The following is a 19954-nucleotide window of genomic DNA, read 5'->3' as shown; positions in this document are numbered from 1 at the left end:
CTCTCTCTCTCTCTCTCTCTCTCTCTCTCTCTCTCTCTCTGCCTTTCTACAATAAATGCCTTAAAGCCATGGAATGCCTCTTCTTCATCGAAATCAGCTGTTCTGGAGCAATGGGGCAAGTCTTCCCCTAACGAGCCAGAAGTCTAACCTCCTGCCAGAACACATCTCTGTGTTCTCAGCCATGGCTGCCAGCAACCAAATCAAGCTGCCTACTGAGCTAGCCAGACTCTCTCCTCCCCTTGGTAACCTGCCAGAGCTCTCTGCCTACCCTTTTCCCTTCGACTCTCTGGGGCAGAATCCTCCCGATCTCAGCTTTTCTACAGAGGCATCTGGGATGTTTGAGAGTGAGAACCTTCCATCCCTGGCCTCCATGTGGCCTAGGAAACCCAGAACTGGCTCTTCCGAGGGGCCTAGTGGCATATGTGGTGAGCAAGAGTTGAAACTCAACTTCAGCACTTCTGTGGGGACCCCAGACTGTGCCTTTCTCACCCCAGGAATGGGATCCCACAGCTTCTCACAATCCAATGCCTGCCTGGCACTGGCCTGGGGTCCACACAGTCAAACTCCTGAGCCCTTGCCCTGAAAAGACACAGAACCCCATTTTTGATCCACAGTTAGGTTTACCTTGGAGATCTTTTCCCCCATCCTCTCCTGAAAGTATGCCTCACTAGCACAGAAATCTGAATGAGTAATCACCCCTGGTAATTCTCCCATTGAAAAGAGTGAGTCTCCTCAAAGTGGATGAGAAATTATGTAGTGATTGCTTCAGGAAAACTGCCGGACTTGCCAAGCTCCTGCCAAGGCATGGACTCAGTAGTCAATTTAGCTAAGTTTTGCCTGTACAACACAATGGAACTCCATGCCATATGCCACATCTCACATATGTCTACACATAATTTATTTCCTCATATGTGAAATTATTTCTGTTGAATTCACACCCATGTTTCAGGTGATTTTATCTTCATTACCATTGCTACTGTCCTTGGTGTCACAAAAGCCTCAATATCGTTCACTGTCTTCTGGGTACACATGTTTGAACTTTTCTTATTTTATTTTGAGATTGTAATCTAATGATGATATTTCCTCTCTCCTCCTTTGTCACTTCTGTCTCCAACCAGCAGAAAAGAGCAATGACACAGTGTTCTTCTCAAAGCAGTTTATTCAGGAACCTTTCAACATGCAAGCAGGAATCTCTCAGCCCCCAATCACAATCCCTTATATAACCCCTCAACCATGCCCCATCAGCCCAGTCCGTGTAATCCCAGTTCATTGGCCTTCGTCAAATGGCCTGATCTTGTGTCATGGTGCGCCTGCACAGATCTCACTATGGATGTCACTTATTTTCAGGTGTATGAGGAAGTCAGGTGCAAGTCATAAGACTTGGCTGCAGTCCTGGGCGCCATCTTGGGACTACTGCTATACCCGGTACCCACATTTCCCCCTTTTTTCTTTTTTAGCAGAGAGAATGTCTGTCTTAGGTTGCCCCCTGCGGCAATGCCCCTTACCCGTCATTGGGAGAAAAAGAGCTTTGGTTTGATCCCTGTCTTAGGTTGGTGACACGCCCAGGGAGTCTTACCCATCATTGACTACTTCTCTAGCATGCCAAGCCACACTTGAGGAGACTGTCCTGTCTCCACCTCCACAAAAGCCTGTATCATCAAGGCTTGGGTTCTGTGCTGACGAAACTGTATACGGTAAATGCACCAAAAGGTCAGGATGCTGATTAATATCAGACACAGGGCAAGTCCACCAATTCCAGCCCACTCCTTCAAGTGGGAGACAGCTGTAGATCCAGCTGGCCAGTCCTTAAGGTACTGAAATATCTGCAACACCCACAGATAAATTACTCACAACCACAGCAGTTTGTACCACAGAGGTAAGGGATATGGCCACAGCCGTGGCTGCGGTGGCAGAAATTGCTATAGCAGTGACAATGGCTGCAGTAATGCCAAAAATCCCTCTTAGGTCTAAGCAAAGTCATAGAAGAAGGAGCTTGAACAGGCCAAGGTACAAAGTGAGGCATCCTAGTCACAACAGCTAAATGATATTCAGATGCATTCCAGCACATACTATAATAACAAATATCACTACTACAATTAACAACATTATTCTCATAACTACCATTATAAACAATAAACACAAAAGGAGGCCACAAACAAACAGGCATAGCCTTAAAGGAAGCATTGCACCCTCCAGCAAGTTGAGATACAGAGGTTTCATATACACTAGACCCATTCCAATAAAAACTTGCATTCCCCCATGCCCCTCGAACTAGCATATTCAGAGGAGAAAGATCTGTGCAGCTACCATTCAGACCACACAACAGTCACACATTTCTGAGAAATATTTCCAATCATTTGAAAGCACAGCAATCACCTCAACTGAAGCTGCATCGGTTCCTGCACAGCCGCTATTTCCCCATCCCATGGTAAAAAGGGTAACTGCAGTGAAGCATTAGATGTGAAAAACACTTGTGCCGAATGCATCAATGGCATGGGTTTGGGAAACACAGATAGGATTCCCCAATGTGGATCTTCAGTCATCATCACGGGAAGTATCCTCAACACCAGGAACATCCACACTGTCCCCACTCCGCTCATTTTGGACTGCTCTGGTCAACTGCTCCAGGACCCACAGTGGCTGTCGATGATCCTGAGGAAACACACAAACAGACCCTCTCGCTCAAACCAATTGAGAGCGCTCCTCTCTTACCTGATTCAGCGCCTCATTACCTCTCTGGAGTTCTGCACCACATCTTTCTCATTTTCTATGCAATTTCTCACTAACTTCCAGACTGACAAAACCCCTTTTGGTAAAACCCCCTGTTCCTCTGCAAACCTCAAGTGCCCATGGTGCTTGATGCAACTTGTCCCAAAACCAGGAACCTTATAGTCTCAATCCTAGAACTTAACTTGTCCCAAAACCAGGAACCTTATAGTCTCAATCTGAGAATTTAACTCATCTCACTTACCTGGGAATTTATCAGCTAGCTACCATACAGGCCACCACTTTTCACTTCTGTCTCTGACCAACAGAAAAGAGCAATGAAACAGCATTCTTTTCAAAGCAGTTTATTCAGGAATCTTTCAACATGCAAGCAGGAATCTTTTAACCCCCAATTGCAATCCCTTATATAACCCCTCAACCACGCCCCATCAGCCCAGTCTGCTTATCTCAGTTCATTGGTCTTCGTCAAATGGCCTGATATTGTGTCATGGTGTGCCTGCGCAGATCTCACTATGGACATGGCTTATTTTTAGGTGTATGAGGAAGTCTGGTGCAAATCATAAGACTTGTCTGCAGTCCCGGGTGCCATCTTGGGACTACCACCACACCTGCTCCCCACACTCCTTCTAAACATTCCCATAAGTGTATTTGTTCTGCTCAAAATGTATAGCCTCTTCTTTCATTATTTGTCATTAAAGCATACTTGTATGTGGAAATACATATGATTTCCTAACTATATCTAGCTCAGTCTTTCTAGTGTTACTTATATGTATGTTTTCAGGGCTGAGGTTTTTGGTATTAGATAACCAACTGGTGTGCTTACTCCTGGGGACAACTATTTGTTCTGTTCTCAGCATACTTAGTTGCCTGGAATTCTTTGTGTAGGGTTGTGTAGAGACCACTTGGTCTCTCCTCCTGACCCCTTCCCAGGTCCACTTTGGCACAGCTATTATGCTTACCCCTATTCATCTCATGTTTATCATGTTGGTGACAATCTAAGGGTATAGACAATAATGTTACTAAAGAGACACAATCTTACAACAAACTCACAGATTGTCTGTCTCCTATAATCTTTTCAACCCCAAATTTCCAGGGTTTTCTGAACCTTAAATGCTGAAATGTCTTGTAGATGTAGCCAATGTAACTGGGCTCTACAACTCTGCATTTTTTTTCTTGCCGTTTTCTGTAGTGGACCACTTCTAAAAAGAAGTCTCTTTGATGAGGAGGGAAGATAATACTTATTTGTGGATAATCATGCTGTCTTAAGGTTTCCTTATAATATCCACTAGGTCACTAGCACCGACAATAAAACCATGTAGTTGTTAACATTAATATCTCTAGTCCATAGATGAAGAAACGAGCACAACTAATAAGGTGTAGCATGAATGCTCATAGTCTGTTATAGCTACGAGAATATTACTAATTTTAACTTTTATGGAGTATTCCAGTGTCCCCACATAAACTTTATTCAATGCATCTTTTCATGTATGTAAGGAATCACCTAGGCTAGCTAATTAGTGTATGATTCAACTGGTATATTTCCTTGCTCAAGGAGAGGGGTGTAGAGGGTAGGGGAACACCCTCTCAGTGGCAAAAGGAAGGGCTGAGGTGAGGGAAGAATTCTGGTATGGGGGACCAGGAAGGGTGTCAACATTTGGAATGTAAATAAATAAAATAATTAAAAAAAAAAAACTAACCAGAAAAAAAATGTATTTGTTTCACTAATCAGCATAATGGCTCAACCAAGAAGCAAAATTAATACAGGATATTTACCATCTCTCAAGTATTTCAGTTTAACATGTAGAATTTTAACATGTAAAGAGTTAAATACAATAAAAAAAAACCTCTTTGCTTGGTCAAATATATCTTTTCTAGTGCATAAGCAGTATTGAAAAAACTGATTTCACTGACAGTATTTTCATTAGTCTATAATGTCTAGAATGGAAAAAGTATGCTATGATCATGTGCCAATGTGCAAAACCTTCATGGCAATTTTGCCTTCCTGTGATGGTTTGTATATTCTTGGACTAGGGAGTGGCACCATTTGGAGTTATGGCCTTGTTGGAATAGGTGTGACCTGGTTGGAGTAGGTGTGTCACTGTGGTTGTGGTCTTAATACTCTCACCCTAGGTCAGTCTTCACTAGCACTCTTTGGATGAAGATGTAGAACTCTCAGCTCTGCCTGTGCCATGACTGCCTGAATACTGCCATGCTCCCACCTTGATGATAATGGACTGTATCTCTGAACCTGTAAGCCAGCCCCAATTAAATGTTGTTTTTATAAGACTTGCCTTGGTCATGGTGTCTGTTCACAGCATTAAAACCCTAACTAAGACACTTCCTAATTTAGTTTTCTATACATGTAAAGTTATTATAAATTGAATTATTTTTCTTTAATTTTTACTTCACACAATATATATTGATAATGTTCTTTCCCCTCTCACAACTTTTCACATTTCCTCAATGACTCCTTACATATACAAGTGGATGTCACTTCTCTTTATTAATACAACAAAAAACAATGCAAGGAAACTAAAAATAATAATAAAAAAACAAAACAAAAGTATAAATTATATATATATACTCACTAAAAATATTTAACTTATATTTTCTTTTTAAGTACTCAAATTTGTTTTAAATAAAATGACCAGATAACATTAAGTTACTAATCTTATTTTAATTATACAATAGATATATAAATCACCATCTCTTATCATTTTGAAGTAATGCTAGCACAATAACACTAGAGTATTGTATAATTTAGTTTGGTTTTAGATTTCATATAAACTAGAGAATTGAGCCAAGGAGAAGAAAAGTGTCTTCCTCTAAATGATTTTTTTTTATGTTGTTGTAAGATCAGAAGCTAGTGTACATTACTGGGGCAATTGAACTCTGTTAAACATTTCCAAGTCACACCACAAGTTCACTAAATCAGCCTGAGGCACTGAGAAACTTAAAAGCTAGTCTGATAGGGCTTCTTACAAATATTCTTTGAATTTTATGACTTGTATCCCACATGAGGCGTAATAGTTCCGATGTTCTAATTAGTACTTGTGTATATTGCTATTACTTTGTCTCCTTAATCACATTATTAAGAGTGTTATGGAGATTCCTTATAGAATCACACTTTATAATAGTGTTTCTAATTTGAATATGTCCTGTTTTATGTTGTCTGATTCTGAAACATCATAAACTCTTTTTATGGGTCCTTTGATAGTGCTCACTTTCTTCTTTATACTTGATTAGAATGTACAGTACTGAGTAACAAAGACATTATCTGAAGCTTCAGGGTTTCAACTCAGCAATGTGCGTCCTATCTCTAGTTTGTATTCTGATAAGAATAGAGTAAATATAGAAGTTAATACTTTTTTAAAGACATTATTTATATGTATACAAGAAATTTGACTGAATATATATTTGACTATATTTTTAAAAATCTATACATAAGAGCCATGAACATTAATTGTTCTTACAACGCTTCTGTAAATGCTATTATTTTGTAAGGAAATATGTGTTATTCTATGAATAAATCCTTTATTGTTCTACATGGGAAACAAATAATACATTACAAAAATAAGATACATGGTTTCTAATAACTCCTAAAATTGGCACTGAAGTCATTGGTTAAAATAGGCTTTGTTTTTATTGATATATGCTTTTTCTTAAAACATGAAGTCATTTGAGACAGAAAAATAGAATGATTTTGTCTTGAACCTAGTGGATTCAGTAAAAGTTTCATAAAACCTTTTTCTTTTACAGAGTTTTGAGTCCTATATTCACATTTTATATAAATTATAAATTATAAACCTCACATAACCTGATACATACTTATTAAAATATACAAGAAAAAATTAAATGTATGTGTATTTTAATTTAATTTATAGTATCAGCAGCAAAATGATAAATATTATTCTCAGCCACTTACTTTCCTTTCTATATATTTACTATATAAATATTCATATTAAAATAAATTCATATGCATTGTGTTACCTCCCATTGACTTAAAAATAGTTTTGTAAATCCCATTATGTCAATAACACTATATGTGCTGATTGGTTTTACAGATGAGAAAAATCTCTAAAATTCTTTATTTTTTCTCTTTGTTTCTTTGCAAAACTTAAGAATAGTGACACATATTTTTCAGATTTAACAAAGAAGAAAAAAATATAACACACAGTTAAATTCACATTTCACCTTAACACCAAACAGTGTTTTTAGTAATAATCCATATAATATTTGGGATACACTTGTACTAAAATATAGACATTAAGAGTCTCAAATGTAGATTTAACTGAACATCTGCTTATATTAACTTGATATTAGCAAAGATTGAATATTAAACACTATTTCTCAAGGTTTAAAAGAGTGAGAATGGAATTTAAATTGCTGTCTCTTTTCTACTTTTCCAGAATAGCTTAGTAATCCTTTCTACTGTCCTGCTCTAACTTCACATTTAAAGTACATGTGTTATATAACTCTAGTCAAAGGCCAATAGTCTACTCTTAAATTGTAAGTCTTAAAATTTGATTCTGGGCATCTACATTAATAACTGTCTCAATACCCACTTATATCAAAGATTTAGAACAACAGTCCTGTACAATGTGAAAAATTGCATTTTAGAATTCATCAGAAGGACACTGCATTCTAGCTGAACTAGTAGGCAGTGAAGGACAGTAATGAAAGTGTGAGAGATGAGACAACTATATTATCTGTGTCTTAGTCAGGGTTTCTATTCCTGCAAAACATCATGGCCAAGAAGCAAGTTGGGGAGAAAAGGGTTTATTCAGCTTACAATTTTCCACATTGCTGTTAATAATCAAAGGATGTCAGGACTGGAACTCAAGCAGGTCAGGAAGCAGGACCTGATGCAGAGGCCATGGAGGGATGTTCTTTACTGGATTGCCACTCTTGGCTTACTCAGCCTGCTCTCTTATAGAACCAAGACTACCAGCCCAGAGATGATACCACCCACAAGGGGACCTCTCCCTTTGATCACTAATTGAGAAAATGCCTTATAGCTGGAGGCATTTCTCCAACTGAAGCTCCTTTCTCTGTGATAACTCCAGCCTGTGTCAAGTTGACACAAAACTAGCCAGTACAATCTAGTACTAGTGCACTTGAGGAATAACTCCTCACCAGAGAAGAATAGGAAATGACACACTTGTCAGTGGAAATTTATGAGTAAAAGCCACACCACTTGGACCTTGAGAAATGGATCACTGGTTAAGAGCATTAGCTGGTATTGCAGAGGACACAGGTTCCATTCCAAGGACCTTTATTGTACCTTGAAACTGTCTGTAATTACAGTTTCAGGGGATCCATTGCCCTCTTTAGAACTCTGTGAGTACCAGGCTCACACACTGAGCAAAGTCTTATATAAAGGCAAAACAAAAATAATATTAAATAAAATAAATGAATCCTAAAAGATACAGGTATATTATGCAAATTTGGCTTGATGCTCATTGACAGAGATAAGAAAAGCTATAAGAAAATATATTTTGGACATAAAGTATTGAGCATTAAGTACTATGTTTTATAGTATCTGAACATGCTAAGTCAGTTGCCAAAGGAAAAAAAAATCAATCAACAGTCTTAGCAAACAGCAAGGTTTGCTAACCACAACAATTACTAACATAGCAAGAAACCGCTAAGAGTAGGTACAATAGTGGTACTTATAGCTTTGGAGAAACCAGTAACTATCTAATTCAACTTAAGAACATCTTATATAAGGGAATTGATGCTTCATATATAAAGGTATCAGTATTAATCAGAGTTCTCTTGGGTAACAAAATTTGCATAATAAATCTCTCTTCATATACATATATTTTTATATATGTATATATATGCACATAATACATACATACATGTGAATTAATTAGCATTTCTAACAGACCAATCTAGATAATTCAATGATTGCTGACTACTGATTCAATATTCAAGTAGTAGTTTGGTCCACAAGGCTCGATGTCTCAGATGGTCTTCAACATATACAGAAATTTCAAAGAAATAGGCTCTAATGCCAGTGAAGGAATGTGCTTGCTAGAATGGTGAGAGAAACCAACCAAAGTGTTATGCTTCCTTCTTCCATTTCTTTATGTAGGCTTCTAACAGAAGTTGTGGCTCAGATTAGAGGTGGGTCTTCCCACATCATAAGACCTCAATTAATGGTATGTCTTTCCACCTCAAGATTTAGATTAGATGTGTATCTTCCCATATCAAATTAAGCAAGAATCCCTTACATGTGTGCCCCATCACTGTTTTTTTTTTTTCCTTTTTTTAATTGGATATTTTCATTTTATTTTATTGGATATTTTCTTTATTTACATTTCAAATGTTATCCCCTTTCCTGGTTACCCCTTCCCGGAAACCCACTAACCCATCCTCCTTCCCCGTTTCTACAAGGATGTTCCCTTGGTTGCTGGTTTAGTCCCTCAGAGCTCTGGTGGGTCTGGTTGGTTGATATTTGTTTTAACAGTTAATTTCAGATACAGTCAAGTTGAGAACCAAAAACTGCCATCACACTGGACAACCACCCATAGCTCTTGAGGTCACAGACCCTTAAAGAGGATCTACTACTGCCATTTACCTAAACCAAGAGCATAGGAGACAGTTTTGTTTTGTTTTATTTTCTGATGGTCTATATATGAAATTTAAATGAAATGGATTCATTATTTGGGAATAAATTGTTAAAAATCATGGTAAAAGTTTTGCTTTCTAGTACATGTTTACATAATTTAGCATTATTTTTGTTTACATTCAGTTTACAATAAAATAGTGGATTAGTCCCTAACAGGACTAAATTGTTAGAACATGATCTAGCTTCAAAGGTTAATGAAAATATAATTAGAATAGCGTGTACACCATGTTTCTCAAAAGAGCAGTAAATCCTATTAATCCTTCTTAGTTCACAAATTATTAACCTGATTGGCAATAATCTCTCAGTCTCATTTTGTCAACTTAACTAAAGTATTTGAATATTGAGCTATAAGGTTTTCTTATTATTCAATGTTATAAGTTAGCAGAAGTAATTCACTAATGAAAAGTAGGAAATTCAACTGAAAATGAGAATTTATTTTTGTAAGTTTTATAAAACTACTTGAATAAGAGTATAGTATGGAAGTATTTTAACCAATCTGACATACAACCTTTGAGTTTTCCATGGTGGTCTTTGATGATCATGATCTAATAATTTAGTCCTGCTAGAGAAGAAGCCACTGTATTGTAAATTGAATGTAAACAGAGGCTGACACTGTAGCCTTGAGGCTTCCTTCAGCCCATCCACAGGAGGATAGAGTATTTGGTGGAAGTAACTCGTAGAGTAAAATTAATTAGAAATTGGCATAATTTCCCCGAGTTCACATTCTAGGGCTCTTTTCTGCCAGTTATTCCATTTGGGTTGCACTGTGAAACCTGGGTACATTTGCAATTTGCCATCTGTCAAATTGCCACACCTTTTCATTGAAAGTACAGGCATACTGAATCTGTATTTTCCTTTGCGGTTATTTGTTTGTTTGTTTTGTTGTTAGTTTGTTTGGAGACAGGGTTTCTCGGTATAGCCCTGGCTGTCCTGGAACTCAATTTGTAAACCAGGCTGACCTCGAACTCAGAAATCCACCTGCCTCTGCCTCCTAAGTGTTGGGATTAAAGGCGTGAGCGACTACCACCCGGCTGAATCTGTATTTTCTGAAAGCCAAGCCACTTTTAGACTGAGCTTTTTTCCATCGTTGGTTTAAATTTTACAATGTGCTAAGTTCTTTATTGTAATGTCATTCGGGAAGCTATAAATAAATGTGAATATCTATATCTATAAATGTTAATTCTGATCTTTAGTCTTTTTGTCATATTCTCATGACAGTTATTTTTCTAACTCCACTTAAGATTTTTTTTCTTTGTCTTAGTTTGCACAGTAAGGTTGTAATCTACCATGTCTGGACAGACTTCTTGAGCTCGGTACAAAAGGAGGACTTCCTTTTTTAGCCAGGGCTTCTCCTCTTTGCTTGATCTGAGGAGCCCAACCCACACTCTACCTGGGGATTCTCATCTACTTTGTGAAATTAAAGATTCAGTAAGCTTCCTGGAATGCCTCTCCATGCAAATGAGATATCTCCAATACCTTAAGGCTCAGTCAATGAAACTATACCCTTCTCTGGGTTCACCTTTGGGGAGTGGAGGTGTATGCATAAAACCCACACCGAATAAAAGTATGTGCACAAGCTAAGATCGTCTCAGCAAGGATTTAAGGATCATTGGAGAAGGCTTTCATCTAAATGAGCTATAACACTAAACTCGAGGAAGCCCCCACCCCCACTGTACAGATCTCACCCGCTTTAGACTCCCTTCATCCTTCCAGTCTGATATGCAGCAGCTTCCAGGTACCCTGAGAGGGAGAAAACAGCGGACACAAAACCACATCTGGACCCCAACATGAATAACACAGCTAGCGCCACTAGGAGCCAACATTACTTCTGGTTTAGTGAAAGAGAAAAAGGGGGATGAGTGAACTCAGTACTGAGCCTCCATCCCCCATCCTTTGGTATCAGCCCAAAGGCCCAACCAAGCCTCCAAACTCTGAGAGCAGGCAGTCTTATTTTTCCCTACTTTGTCCTTCTCTGGATCTACAGTTTCCTTTCCTTTGTCATTATGGGGAATGTCTGTCTCATCTCATCAAAAGAAAAACAAAAAACCCCTCAGATTAGGAAAATATTGACCATCTTTAAATGCTCTATAAAACACTCACTAAAATGCCACATGAGACTCTGTTTAAAAAGCTGGCAGACTGCCATGCTGACTCTGACTTCCCCCATTCCCCCTCCCACGATTGAAGCTCCCCGATTCTCCTCCTGACCTTCAAAGCTCCAGTCCTCAGAATCTTTCCACATAAGCAGAGGAGACACCTAGTACTCTATTAGCTCCTTTCCCACAGCCCAAAATGGAGGAAACGCCAATCAATCTACTGCCCAGAGTGCAAGGATGTACAGCCAACCACTCTGTGGGTTCAGACTTGAGACAGTCACCTCACTCTCTGACTCACAGACCATTGGAACCTAACCTGGCATCTATACCTGTCTGCCTCTGCCTTTCAACTTTCCTGTGGTTACACAGACAGAGAACTACATCCCTCCTGCTGTAACCAGGCAGAATATGGTCTTGCAGGGCCAAGGAAGCAATTCACACACAACTGGAGGAGGGACCTGACCAACAGTCACAGACCTGTTGGTAGCTAGATTGCTGGTTGCAGTGAAGATGGCCCCTCCCCCAAGTCAGGTGTCTAACCCAAAAAGAACTGGACACATCAGATACACAGCACCAAGGGGAATACTCAGAGCAGAATGCTTATCCTAATCAACAAAGGGTTAAATGATGGGTGGAGTTTCATTGGGATGCAACCACCAAAAACCTTGATTTTTTTTTTTTTGTTTCTTTGTCTGAATTTTGTTTAAATATTGTTTTTTCCTAGTAACAAAAACAGCAGGGAGAATGTTTACACTTTTAACATAGAATCGTTCCCCAGACCTCTACTATGAAACAAAGATACATGTCTACTGCCTTTAAAATTTCTCTTAAGCTTTAGAGAATCTTCTGTGATCCACCCCTCACAGGTCAAATGGTCTATAACAAATATTATTTAATCTTCAAGATAGTAAAAATAAGATTATCTACTTAACCTATCTACTTAACCTAGTTTATATTTCACAGGCAGGCTGTGACCGCCTATCCCAGATATATAATTGACATGGTACTTCCTATTTCAGCCACCTTAAGCAGATTAGATAAGTAAATCATTAGCCGTTTCCTTTGCTTTTGTTGTGCCTATTCTAGAAACCCCAATGATCACCAAGGAGCTGACTCCAATGCAGTAATGCTAGAGTCTTTTTATTCAAGCTCAAGCTCAGGAAGGGCAGATAAGTGAAACTGCTTGGGGCCTAGTTTCAAGGAAGCATTTATAGAGGTACAAAAACAAGGAAGGGGGGTTGTTTCTAGCCTGTACACAGCTGATTGGGAAGCTACTATGGAATTTTGTTGCCCTTGAACATAATTAGCTGGTGCTGGCAGCCAAACTTAAACTTTTGCTTTTCTCCTGATTGGTGGTTGTTAGGAAGTGAAGTGCGGGGGCAGGCTTGTAACCTGGTAACTAGTGCTAGGTGCAGGTTTCTTAGGTAGTAACCTGGATACTGGTGCTAGGTAGTAACCTGGAAACTGGTGCTAGATGCCTGCTTGTTGGTTAACTTGAGTTCAACCTTAAATCAGGTTCTCTAACTAGAGTCTGATCTCAAGATCTGGGCTCTCACTTTCCTTATTTCAACACAGGTGACTTCCCATTTAAAGGATGCCAGGAAAGGATTAGGACTCTTCTAACATCTATCCCTTGCTTTTCTCCTATGCCTATACTAAGGGACCACAGATGTACTGTTAATCAAACTGTTACAGGCTTAACCTGTGCATTATCTCCTCTGATATATATATATATATATATATATATATATATATATATATATATATATCAGATATATATATATATAAAACAAAACAATAATCCCCCCCGGGTAGACATCCCCTGCCAGGGTTCTGCACCCATGTTGTGACTATTCCACAGAGTTTTCTGTACAAGGAAAAAAGCTGTTGCTGCAGATCAGTCAGAGTCAAGAGATATTCCTTTGCTGGAAGGAATAGATCCTGCCATCTTCCTTGGATCTGCTGGGGACACAACAGCTGCCTTTTTCCTGACACATCAACTGACAGTCTCATTGTTTAAAGAAAACAAAAAAAGGTCTTTCATAATAATGTCATATTCTGTAGATGTCTGAAGGTTTTGAAGACCATCTTTCTATCTAGAGTATAGCTGAATAAGCAAATATACCTTGTTTCTCGCAATATAGAATCTGTCCAACCTTGGAAACATAACTAGACTAGTCTATAACATCACCACCATATGATGGATTGAGTACTAACATGCATTTTACTTATCTTAAAGAGTTTGCAATAGCAGCTTTAAAAACAACTAGAACTTTAGGTGGCATTTTTAATAATTACATTGGTACAATATCTTAAAAGCAGTTGATATATAATATGTTGTAGCCAAATATAACCTTCATTTTGTATCAATGTACAAAAGCATATACCAATGTAATGACATATACCCCTAATTTTGTATCAATACACAAAGATCTATGCAAGATCTTTGGCTGGTAGTAGCTTATATAGTTTAGTAGTAGATTCAATAATCTATCCTTTGTTCCTATTTTCTTATATTATTCTTATATACTTTTTTCTCTTTAGCATAAGAAAGAAATATAGAAGAAAGAAAACGAAAAAGAAATCCCTGAGACTAACCACCTACATTTTTTTCCTCCCTAATCAAAACCATTAACAACTTGCAAACAAGGCCCTTAAGGACACCAAACACATCCAAGCACCCCAAAACCATCCATTCTACCTTTGAAGAAGGGGAGTCACTCTCTTAAAGATGCTTTCTGATGACTTGGGGTGTCACTTTTTTTCACACACAGTCCAAAAATTTGTGGTATTGGTTATTCGCCAGTGTCTGGCAAATACAGGAGTAGATGCTCACAGTCATCTATTGGGTAGAACACAGAGCCCCAATGAAGGAGCTAAAGAAAGCACTCAAGGAGCTGAAGGGGTCTGCAACCCTATAGGTGGAACAGCATTATGAACTAACCAGTATCCCCAGAGCTTGTGTCTCTAGCTGACTATGTAGCAGAAGATGGCCTAGTTAGCCATCATTGGGAGTAGAGGCCCCTTGGTCTTGCAAACTTTATATGCCCCAGTATAGGGGAACACCAGGCCAAGAAGTGGGAGTGGGTGCGTAGGGTAGCAGGGAGGTGGGGAGGGTATGGCGGACTTTCAGGATAGCATTTGAAATGTAAATAAATAAAATATCTAATAAAAACAAACAAACAAATAAACAAATAATTATTTTTAATTAAGAAAAAAAAAGAAAAGAAAGAGGAATGGATATAGAAAATGTGGTACATTTACACCTTGGAATACTACTCTGTTATTAAAAACAATGAATTCATGAAATTCTTAGGCAAATGGATGGAACTAGAAAATATCCTGAGTGAGGTCACCCAGTCACAAAAGAACACACATGGTATGCACTCACTGATAAGTGGATATTAGTCCAAAACCTTGGAATATCTAAGATACAATTCACAGACTACTGAAGCTCAAGAAGAAGAAAGACCAAAGTGTGAATGCTTCAGTCCTTCTTAGAAGGGGAAACAAAATACTCAAGGGAAGAAATACAGAAACAAAATGTGGAGCAGAAACTGTAGGAAAGGCCATCCAGAGACTGCCCCAAGTGGGGGGATCCATCCCATATACAGTCACCAAATCCAGTGCATACTGACAGGAGCCTGATATAGCTGTCTCCCGAGAGGCTCTGCCAGAGCCTGACAAATACAGAGGTAGATGCTTGCAGCCAATCATTGGACTGAGATCAAGTTCCCCAGTGGAGGAATTAGAAAAAAGGACTGAAGGAGCTGAAGGGGTTTGCAACCTCATAGGAAGAACAATAATATCAACCAACCAGACAGTCACAGAGCTCCCAGGGACTAAACCACCAACCAAAGAATACACATTGTGGGACCCATGGCTCCAGTTGCATATGTAGCAGAGGATGGCCTTGGCAGGCATCTCTGGGAGGAGAGACCCTTAGTCCCATGAAGGGTAGATGCTACAGTGTAGGGGAATGTGAGGGTGGGGAAGTGGGGATGTGTGGGTGGGTGGTAGAACACCCTCATAGAAGCAGTGGGAGGGGATAGGGTTTTTTTTTTTGGGGGGGGACTGGGAAAGGGGATAACATTTGAAATGTAAATAGAGAAAATATCCAATTAGTAACTCACCTTAAGGGACTAATTGAAGGTCAACCCGAAAGCACTAGAAAATAAACCTCTTGCTTTTACATTGGTGTATCACCTGGGGGCATCTCAAAGAAAATCGAGGGTGGGGGTCTTACATCTCCACCAGCATAACACATTTCTGTCCCTCCATTTTGAAGTTAGGATATCAGTAACATAAACAGGCTGAATTAGTTCAGTAAGTTTTTTCCATAAACCAATGTGTTTCTGCAGATGTTGTGTTTTGTTCATTAGCATTAAAAAAGCTTAAAGTTTATCTATCTCTTGGAATTTGGTTAACATCTTCTTTAAAGTGCAATTATAACTGTCTAAAATTGCTTGTCTTGTAAGAATGTAAGGTACCCCTGTAATATGCTTTGTATTTTAATATGGAAAAAATTGTTTAATTTTACTAAAGAATTAATTTGCATATTTATTCTCCTTATTGCCATAATTTCTAATAAATGTATAATTACAGAACCACCCTTTTTAGAACTTAAAGCAATGTTCCATTAAAATCCCGAATATGTGTGTATGGTATGGTGTTCATATTTTAATTTTCCAAACTTTGCAAAATGAAACGCATCCATTTATCAAATTTCATATCTTTGGGTGCCTTTTCAGTTATTCCCTGTATGTAATGGAGACTTCAGGGAATACAAAGAACAAGTAGGAAATTATCTTATAATTTCTTTAGTTTACTGCCAAATATTAGAAAAATCCCTTTTTAACCCTTTGCTATTAACATATTTTTTCTTATGAAATACTGAAGCTTTGAGCACATTTCTTATCAATAGATGATCAATTTCATCATTACCTTGAGTTGTGGAGCCTGGTAGACCCTTATGGGATCTGGTATGTGTTACATACAATAGATAGGTTCTAGTTCTGATCATTTGTTGTAGCTGAAAAACAGTGAAGGTAATTCTGAACTATTCAGAATGAGTTCTGCAGTTTCTAGTTACAAAACAACTCTTTTTGCATATTGAGAATAACTATATTAAGAGATTCTGTAACATCTAATAAAACCATAAGAATGACATATAGTTTTGATTTTTGAACTTAATTAAAAGGGCTCTGGGCCACTTTGTTTTTTCTGACTTCTTATCTTGACTTATTTGCATCAGTACAGAATGTAGAAGCTCCAGAAATCAGTATTCCAATTTCTGTATGAGAGAGAATCCAACTAATGGTTCTTATTAACTGATGTCACTTCCTTTTGGGGTATTTATTATTAACTTTCTCCAAAATTTTTATAAGCCATTTGTGAAGGTTCATTTTCTGCCCATGTGTCACTTTTTCATTGGTAAAAGGTACTGTAATTTTTGATCCATCTATTTCTGGTCACTTATGTAGTCTCATTTTTCCTTTCAGAATCACTTTAGAAAACTTTTCTATATAGGTCTTTATTTATTTACTGTTTTACTCTGCCTGTGTGCTAAAAATATCGATTTTAATATATTATTTTTTCTCTGGATATGAATTCCATTGGGAGAATGAGCAGAAGGCAAATAACTGAAATACAAGCTACTTTTGGATCCTAATGATCTATATGTGACCTTGTAATTTCTTTTCTACCACAGCCAATGCTTTTTTCTTCCTCAGCTAATAATTTTCTTGGACTACTAGAGTCTTTATCATCCTATAACTTTGAAATAAATTATTTATCTCTTGAGTAGTTAATCTAATTATGGGCCCTAGCCAATTAATGTTCCCCAACAGTTTTTGAAAATCATTAAGAGATCTCTCCTGATTTGGACCATCTGTGATTGAACCTTTTGTGACCTATCTTATATATTAGATCATTAATAAAATTTCTTCTTTGTATTTTTTGGGAGTAATTTGTAAGCCTCAACAAGGCAAAAATTATCTTACTTCATCAAACAATTTAAAAGATATTTATATTTGAATTAGCCCATAAGATACCATCCATATAATGATAAATTATGAACTGAGAAAACTGTTTATACATTGTTTTTAATGGTTGTTGTATGAAATAATAGGAGAAGGTGGGATTATTTAATGTTCTTTGGGGCCAAACTCTCCAATGATATCTCTTTATTGGAGAGCTTCTATTGAAAGTAGTTACTGAGAAAGAAAAAAACTTTCCCTAGTATGCTCACACAAATGGATTTTGAAAAGCAATCTTTTAAATCAATCACTATGATAGGCCATGTCTTATATAACAAGGAAGGCAATGGAAATTCCAGGTTGTAAAGAGCCTATTGGCTGAATGATTTTATTGATTGCTTTCAGATCTGTCAATACCTGCCATGTGCTTGACCTCTTTTTTAATGACAAATATAGCAGCATTCCAAGGGCTGGTGGATTCTTCTATATGTTTAGTCTCCAGCTGCTCTTGGTCTAGCTGTTGAGCATGATAGGGATGGCTTGACATGTTTCCCACCCCTGGAACAGAGTCAGCACGTTGTGGAGCTCCACAAGTGCTGATGGTTGCTGTAGGCATAAGACTTGTTTGTATAATAATATGCATATTCTTGTGTTCCCTCCTTGGAAAAATGTCCTCTGCCAAGGTTAATGACTCCATGATAACCAAAGCATGAGGCCAGAGGCAAAGGAGAGTGTGGCTAATATGTCAGCAAAATGGTTAATGGTGAGAATTTCAGGTCAACCCTTAAGGCTGAGGAAAAGAGTTCTGAAATCATGAGATAAAAATCTATGAAGTTGATCCTTATAAGGACTCTTATTAATGGGGAAGACAGTTTCAATTGGCCATCTCTTATAGCTAGTCAAGGATTCCAGTAGAGGGTTGCATTCAATTGAGTTTTGGCCAAGAGGATTCCCATGAAAATTCTCAAAGAAAAAAAAAATCCAGGTTGATGCCAAGATAGAGAATGGTTCTCCACAAACTGACAGTGTGTCCCTATGGCTGAAGACAACATTCCTAGAATACACTAAACATGCAGATATTGAGTCACTGTCTACATGGAGCTTCCACTCCTATGTTTAGCCTCTTTGGTGAGGGAAGACACTTTGCAGGCTATCCCCAACAAACACAGCCACCAACAAATCCACAAAATCATTGACCTGATATCTTTCCTGATGGCAAAATATGCTTGGGCAATGGTGGCATAGAACCTGGTAGTAGCCAACCAATGTCTGATTTCACTTAAGGCCCACTCAGGAGAAGGAATGAGTAACCATCAATCATTAGGTAACCAGGAAATAGAAACTAGAGGACACAGAGACCTAGAATAAAACAGAATACTATTAGTCAAAAAAAAAGTCAATAAAATCATTTATAATGTTATACTGCTATAGATTAGTTACTCATCCAGGCATCACCAGAAAGGCTTCCTCAGGCAGAAGAAGGAAACAGGTGCAAAGACTTATAGCTAGACAGAGAGAATCTAAATTGGAGGTCTTCAACAAACCCCTCCTCTCAAATCTCATAGAGTCCTGTGGATAAAGGAACAAAAAGATATTAAATCTAGAGGGAGAGAGAACACTAGTAGAATACAGCATCCATATCATCAAGGTGAGGCACATATTGACTGACAGAGACTGAAGCAGCAAGCTCAGGGCCTACAGGGGTCTACAGTAGGTCCATTGCACTTATAGTCTTACTATTATCTTAGCATTTTTATGGGATTCATGACAATGAGAATGAGCGAATGAGAGGCCCTCTCACTCTTGCCTGCTCTTGGGATGCATCTCCTCTTACTGGATTGCCATGTTCAATTTATATGATATGAAAGTTTTGCTCCATCTCATTTTATTTTATATGGTTATCTTTTAGAAGCCTGTTCTCTTCTAACAAGAATCAGAAAGAGTGTGGATCTGAAGGAGAGGCACTGGGCAGGAGTTTATAATCAGAATATATTGTATGAGTAAACAATCTCTTTTCAATTAAAATTTTTTAACTCTGTACCCCATTTTTAATAGGGTTATTTTGTTCTCTAGAGTAGCAGAGTGACCACAATGAGGGGTTTAGGGGAAGAACTGAAGAAGCTGAAGGGGTTTGCAACCCCATAGGAAGAATAGTAATATCAATCAACCAATCCCCCGCGCCCCCCTGCAAGAGCTCCCAGGGACTAAACAACCAACCAAAGAATACACATGGATGGACACATGACTTCAGCGTCATATGTAGCAGAGGATGGCCTTGTCTGGCATCAAAGGGGAGGGGAGTCCTTGGTCTTGTGAAGCCTTGATGTCCAAGCATAGGGGACCGCTTGGGCAGTGGGGCAGAATTGGGTGGGGGAACACCCTCATGAAGGCACCAGGAGGGGAGGATGGGAGGGTTTCGAGAGGAAACTGGGCAGGGGGATAACATTTGAAATGTAAATAAACAAAATAACCAATTCCAAATGTTAAAAAAAGAAATTGGTGAGATGAAAATATTT

This window comes from Mus caroli, chromosome 14 (genome assembly GCF_900094665.2).
Source record: "Mus caroli chromosome 14, CAROLI_EIJ_v1.1, whole genome shotgun sequence".
NCBI classification, from domain to species: domain Eukaryota; kingdom Metazoa; phylum Chordata; class Mammalia; order Rodentia; family Muridae; genus Mus; species Mus caroli.
The sequence above is the reverse complement of the archived record's forward strand: the minus strand, read 5'-3'. Positions refer to the sequence as shown.